The sequence below is a fragment of the Oncorhynchus mykiss genome, chromosome 19 (genome assembly GCF_013265735.2).
Source record: "Oncorhynchus mykiss isolate Arlee chromosome 19, USDA_OmykA_1.1, whole genome shotgun sequence".
In the NCBI taxonomy this organism is placed as follows: Eukaryota; Metazoa; Chordata; class Actinopteri; order Salmoniformes; family Salmonidae; genus Oncorhynchus; species Oncorhynchus mykiss.
Window position 1 is genome coordinate 1,869,406 of NC_048583.1, and position 7,130 is coordinate 1,876,535.

A 7,130-nucleotide genomic window follows, 5' to 3' on the forward strand; every position below is an offset into this window, starting at 1 on the left:
TACACCTGTTGTATTCAGCATTTCACTGTAAGGTCTACTACACCTGTTGTATTCAGCATTTCACTGTGAGGTCTACTACACCTGTTGTATTCAGCATTTCACTGTAAGGTCTACTACACCTGTTGTATTCAGCATTTCACTGCGAGGTCTACTACACCTGTTGTAGTCAGCATTTCACTGCGAGGTCTACTACACCTGTTGTATTCAGCATTTCACTGCGAGGTCTACTACACCTGTTGTATTCAGCATTTCACTGTGAGGTCTACTACACCTGTTGCATTCAGCATTTCACTGTGAGGTCTACTACACCTGTTGTATTCAGCATTTCACTGTGAGGTCTACTACACCTGTTGTATTCAGCATTTCACTGTGAGGTCTACTACACCTGTTACATTCAGCATTTCACTGTGAGGTTGTATTTGGTGCATGTGACTAATACAGTTGGATTTGATGACAGCAGGGCTCTCCAAACCCGTTCCTGGAGCGCGTATAGTCCTGTAGGTTTTCAATCCAACCCCAGTTGTAACTAACCTGGTTGATCTTATCAACCAGCTAATTCTTAGAATCAGGTGTGTTAGATTAGGGTTGGAGTGAAAACCTGCAGGATTTTAGCTCTCCGGGAACAGGGTTGGAGAGACGTGTCCTATAGACTTCCAGTCATTACAAATGGATCCACAAACAAACTTTATTAACTTTCTTCAAAACTGAAAGCTTACAAATATTATCCATGAGTTGACCTGACTCTGGGTATAGTAGGAAAAGGGTTTATTAATGTTGACCTTACTCTGGGTATAGTAGGAAAAGGGTTTATTAATGTTGACCTGACTCTGGGTATAGTAGGAAAAGGGTTTATTAATGTTGACCTGACTCTGGGTATAGTAGGAAAAGGGTTTATTAATGTTGACCTGACTCTGGGTATAGTAGGGAAAGGGTTTATTCATGTTAATCTGACTCTGGGTATAGTAGGAAAAGGGTTTATTAATTGCCAAAACCTTTGAGGAAATATAGGAGATTGGGTGTAGGCCAACAAGCTAGGCTACATCTAGTGCTTTTGAAGTCAGCCATTGTAAATAGACAAATTTACCTCAAAGGATTAAGGAAATATGGATATATACAGTGGGGCAAAAAAGTATTGTCAATTTTATATAATTTATATCCTGGTTTTTATAACATACCACCACACCTTATATTGGAATAAGGTATGAAGCCATTGTGACACTTGGCAAACCTTGTGTGTGTGTAAGCTGATATGGTGACAGAGGAGATGAAGGCGGTCAACTGGTGCTAGTTGAGTCATAGGAACACAATAGATTAGGGCTGAATGTCATAAAAACACCCGCACGCCTGCTGGCTGACAACACTTTATCGCCTGCACACAGCAGTACAGCAGAGGGCTGAATCACATGGTTTGCTTTCACCGTAAAGCTTTTTGGTAATTGAATGTTCACTATTTCTGTCTTTGGATTTTCCGTTAATCATTGGAACATCAGCAATAACACAAAAACAACTTTTGATTGTCTCTCCAAATCAAGTTGTCTTTAATTCTTGGCGCACCCATTCCCTCAACGGGATCATTTGTCAGCCGGTGAATTGCATTGCGCCAAATTCAAATGACTAAAAATATTACATGAAATCACAAGTGCAATATACCAAAACACAGCGTAGCTTGTTGTTCAGCCACCTGGCATGTCAGATTTCAAAAAAGCTTTACAGTGAAAGCAAACATTGTGATTGTGAGGACCGCTCTGACAAAACATTACAAACAGCTTGCAGTAAAGTAGATTGATCACGAAAGCCAGAAAAGCAATAAAATGACTCGCTTACCTTTGATTTTTGTACTCAGACTCTTTTACATGTTTGATAAAGATTGTATTAAAAAAAAAACTCAATTTGGTTGGCACGTTTTGTTTAGTAATCCACAGGCTCGTGTGGTTACGACGGGCAGACAAATTCCAATTAGTATCCGGAAAGTTCGTAGAAACATGTCAAGTGTTTATAATCAATCCTCAGGTTGTCTTTACAATAAATAATGGTTAATATTTCAACCAGACAGTAGCCTTTTCAATAGGAGAGAGAAAGTGTCACGCTGCAGAGGTGCACGCATGAACAAATCTAAGGACATCTGGCTATCCACTGACACCATGTGATCCTTCTAGCTCATTTTTCAGAATTAAAGCCTGAAACTGTGGGGAGAACAAGTATAACACTCTGACGATTTTCCTACTTACAAAGAATGTAGAGGTCTGTCAGTTTTATCATAGGTACACATCAACTGTGAGAGACATCCAGAAAATCACGTTGTATGATTTAAGTCATTAATTTGCATGAGGGGGGGGGGGGGGGGGGTCCAAAACAGACTGCCTGTGTAAACAGCCTAGTAGAAATCCCTTAATATGAAAACAAGGTCAGTCAAGATCAATTGAACAAATGCCAGCAACACATTGATTAGTCTTCATGGCTTTTATTGAGTCAGTGACTTAGGCAGCCATGAGGATCCAGTCCAGAATGGAGAGTTCAGGTTTGAGAAACAGTCCCTCTGGGATGTAGCTTGTGAGTAATGACAGCAGCCATTTTAGGATTCCACCTGCTTCTCCTGGTCAATGACTGTAGGTGAGAAGAACAGCTTTAAACGGAGAGCAATAGAGAATTGTGACGTCGATGCTAACGTGACAAAGTTAACCACCGAAATTCAAGTTGGCGTACCCATCAGAGTGCCTTAATTCAAGGTCTAGTAGTTCTAGTTGCCATCAGGTTTCATAATAAAACCAGTGGCTACTAAGGCATTGTATTTACCCTCTTTGGTAGGTAGAGTGTTCTTCTCCTCAGTCTCAGTCTTCTTCAGTTTAGTCATGTCAAACTGAGCGATCTCACTCACGTCTGGTTTGTCTGCCATTGTTGATTTGGGTTCTAATGAAACAGATCGGTGTTACATAAACAGACAATGACATGCCAGTATGATCAAGTTCCCAGACTTGATGTGGAGTAATACTACTAAGCAAACATTTTACTGAAGTTATTCACCTGCTGACAGTCTAAAACATAAGCTATTGAAGCACAGGCCTACCTTAAACCTCCACAGGTACTGCACCACACAAAATGGTTTGTAAATAAGGAAGGAATGAACACTTTCATTTCCGGAATCTATTTATGAGAATGGCAAGGAACACTGATTACTAGCAGGAGGGGCCTTCTAATTTTCTAAGTGGTGGCACCTGTTCATTCACCTGTTTAACATCCAATTAGCATAATTACGTAATACTGCGTAACACCGAATGAAGTGAGCACCCAACTGTAGGATTTTGAATTAACAGAAAAAAAACTGTTCTGTCACCTGTAATTTATTGTAAAAACCATGGCAATTTTTCTCAAGCTCATTTGATCGACGATTCGGGTTTTTTAACATCAAAATTGAAAAGATAGATAAAATAAAAACTTCACGTGTCTTTAAAAATGACCAGAGCCAATCAGAAGGCAGGTCTGGGAGTTGGCTCGGATTCATTACGCGGCTGAATACGGAAAGAACCGAACTGGAGACTCCGTGTGAGAGCAGAACGTCAAGACGTAAAGGTGACCAAAAGTGTCCCCTGTTAAGTGTTTGATTTAACGATTTAGTAACGGTTTGATTTAGAGACTGTTGGGTTTAAAACCGCGGCGGGAAACATTCATTCAGTCAGAGCACCCTGTGTTGTTGTGTGTTTGTTGTCACTGTAAATATAATATCAACACGACTGTATTTACAACAATCTGTATACAGTCATAACATCATCATGCCCAGTCGTCATTCTCGAGCTGGTATTGACATGACTTCTATGTCACTGGCTTCAATGTAGAATATTTGGCTACATGTCATGTTGGAATAGCCAACAACAAGAGTAGCAAACAACAGCTAGCTGACCAGAGATGGTATATAGCTACTGTATCAGTATTATCCAGCTAGCTGACCAGAGATGGTATATAGCTACTGTATCAGTATTGTCCAGCTAGCTGACCAAAGATGGTATATAGCTACTGTATCAGTATTATCCAGCTAGCTGACCAAAGATGGTATATAGCTACTGTATCAGTATTGTCCAGCTAGCTGACCAGAGATGGTATATAGCTACTGTATCAGTATTGTCCAGCTAGCTGACCAGAGATGGTATATAGCTACTGTATCAGTATTGTCCAGCTAGCTGACCAGAGATGGTATATAGCTACTGTATCAGTATTGTCCAGCTAGCTGACCAGAGATGGTATATAGCTACTGTATCAGTATTATCCAGCTAGCTGATCAAAGATGGTATATAGCTACTGTATCAGTGTTGTTCTGACACGTGTGTGTTAAGTGCATATTGTACACTTGCATATGTATGTGTGACAGTGTGTGAGACTACAAATCACAGGAGGTTGGTGGAACCGTAATTGGAGAGGAGGGGCTCGTTGTAATGACTGGAACGGAATCAGTGGAATGGGATCAAATACATAAAACATGGTTCCAATGTGTTGGATGCCGTTCCATCTGCTCTGTTCCATCCATTATTATGAGCCGTCCTCCCCTCTGCAGCCTCCTGTGGAAGAAATGCAGGTCAGGGCATCATTGAGAGGAAGAAGGGCTGGGTAGGTGGGGGTGTCTCCCTGCTTTTTTCTTTGGGTTGTTTACCAATTCGTTATATATATATATATATATATATATATATATATATATATATATATATATATATATATATATATATATATATATATATATACACACACATACCATCTTTGATCAGCTAGCTGGATAATACTGAGACAGTATACCATCTTTGGTCAGCTAGCTGGATAATACTGATACAGTATACCATCTTTGATCAGCTAGCTGGATAATACTGATACAGTATACCATCTTTGGTCAGCTAGCTGGATAATACTGATACAGTATACCATCTTTGATCAGCTAGCTGGATAATACTGATACAGTAGCTATATACCATCTTTGATCAGCTAGCTGGACAATACTGATACAGTATACCATCTTTGATCAGCTAGCTGGATAATACTGATACAGTAGCTATATACCATCTTTGGTCAGCTAGCTGGATAATACTGATACAGTAGCTATATACCATCTTTGATCAGCTAGCTGGACAATACTGATACAGTAGCTATATACCATCTTTGATCAGCTAGCTGGATAATACTGATACAGTAGCTATATACCATCTCTGGTCAGCTAGCTGGATAATACTGATACAGTATACCATCTTTGATCAGCTAGCTGGATAATACTGATACAGTAGCTATATACCATCTTTGGTCAGCTAGCTGGATAATACTGATACAGTAGCTATATACCATCTCTGGTCAGCTAGCTGGATAATACTGATACAGTAGCTATATACCATCTCTGGTCAGCTAGCTGGATAATACTGATACAGTAGCTATATACCATCTCTGGTCAGCTAGCTGGATAATACTGATACAGTAGCTATATACCATCTTTGGTCAGCTAGCTTTTGTTTGCTACTCTTATTGTTGGCTATTCCAACATGACATGTAGCCAAATATTCTACATTGAAGCCAGTGACATAGAAGTCATGTCAATACCAGCTCGAGAATGACGACTGGGCATGATGATGTTATGACTGTATACAGATTGTTGTAAATACAGTCGTGTTGATATTATATTTACAATGACAAACAACACACAACAACACAGGGTGCTCTGACTGAATGAATGTTTCACGCCGCGGTTTTAAACCCAACAGTCTCTAAATCAAACCGTTACTAAATCGCTAAATCAAACACTTAACATGGGACACTTTTGGTCACCTTTACGTCTTGACGTTCTGCTCTCACACGGAGTCTCCAGTTCGGTTCTTTCCGTATTCAGCCGCGTTATGAATCCGAGCCAACTCCCAGACCTGCCTTCTGATTGGCTCTGGTCATTTTTAAAGACACGTGAAGTTTTTATTTTATCTATCTTGTCAATTTGGATGTAAACAAAACCGAATCGTCGATCAAATGAGCTTGAGAAAAATGTGCCATGGTTTTTACAATAAATTACAGGTGACAGAACAGTTTGTTCTGTTAATTCAAAATCCTACAGTTGGGTGCTCACTTCATTCGGTGTTACGCAGTATTACGTAATTATGCTAATTGGATGTTAAACAGGTGAATGAACAGGTGCCACCACTTAGAAAATTAGAAGGCCCCTCCTGTTAGTAATCAGTGTTCCTTTCCATTCTCATAAATAGATTCCGGAAATGAAGGTGGTCATTCCTTCCTTATTTACAAACCATTTTGTGTGGTGCAGTACCTGTGGAGGTTTAAGGTAGGCCTGTGCTTCAATAGCTTATGTTTTAGACGGTCAGCAGGTGAATAACTTCAGTCAAATGTTTGCCTAATAGTATTACTCCACATCAAGTCTGGGAACTTTATCATACTGGCATGTCATTGGCTGTTTATGTAACACCGATCTGTTTCATTAGAACCCAAATCAACAATGGCAGACAAACCAGATGTGAGTGAGATCGCTCAGTTTGACATGACTAAACTGAAGAAGACTGAGACTGAGGAGAAGAACACTCTACCTACCAAAGAGGGTAAATACAATGCCTTAGTAGCCACTGGTTTTACTATGAAACCTGTTGGCAACTAGAACTACTAGACCTTGAATTAAGGCACTCTGATGGGTACGCCAACTTGAATTTCGGTGGTTAACTTTGTCACGTTAGCATCGATGTCACAATTCTCTATTGCTCTCCGTTTTAAGCTGTTCTTCTCACCTACAGTCATTGACCAGGAGAAGCAGGTGGAATCCTAAAATGGCTGCTGTCATTACTCACAAGCTACATCCCAGAGGGACTGTTTCTCAAACCTGAACTCTCCATTCTGGAATGGATCCTCATGGCTGCCTAAGTCACTGACTCAATAAAAGCCACGTAGACTAATCAATGTGTTGCTGGCATTTGTTCAATTGATCTTGACTGACCTTGTGTTCATATTAAGGCATGTCTACTAGGCTGTTTACACAAGCAGTCTGTGTAAACCAATTGGTCTATTTACTAATCAGGTCTCTTGCTAATAATTGTTCTTACAATATTTATTTAGCCAGCCTGTGTGACTGCGGTATTCATCTGATTTGTCTATTTCCCTCCATGGATTAGTGT

The 7,130-nt window shown here is 40.0% G+C and overlaps 2 long non-coding RNA genes across 2 annotated transcripts; one reads left to right on the forward strand and one right to left on the reverse strand.

The window, feature by feature from the left end:
• Positions 1-2,445: 2,445 nt before the first annotated feature.
• LOC110497257 lies at positions 2,446-3,098 on the reverse strand. Its single transcript, XR_005037618.1, has 3 exons — positions 3,065-3,098; positions 2,794-2,907; positions 2,446-2,604 (listed from the first exon to the last, which is right to left on the reverse strand). It is a non-coding gene; the product is annotated as an uncharacterized LOC110497257 (long non-coding RNA).
• Positions 3,099-6,226: 3,128 nt separating this feature from the next.
• On the forward strand, positions 6,227-6,911 carry LOC110497256. Its single transcript, XR_005037617.1, has 3 exons — positions 6,227-6,292; positions 6,450-6,563; positions 6,753-6,911. It is a non-coding gene; the product is annotated as an uncharacterized LOC110497256 (long non-coding RNA).
• The last annotated feature ends 219 nt before the right edge of the window (positions 6,912-7,130 follow it).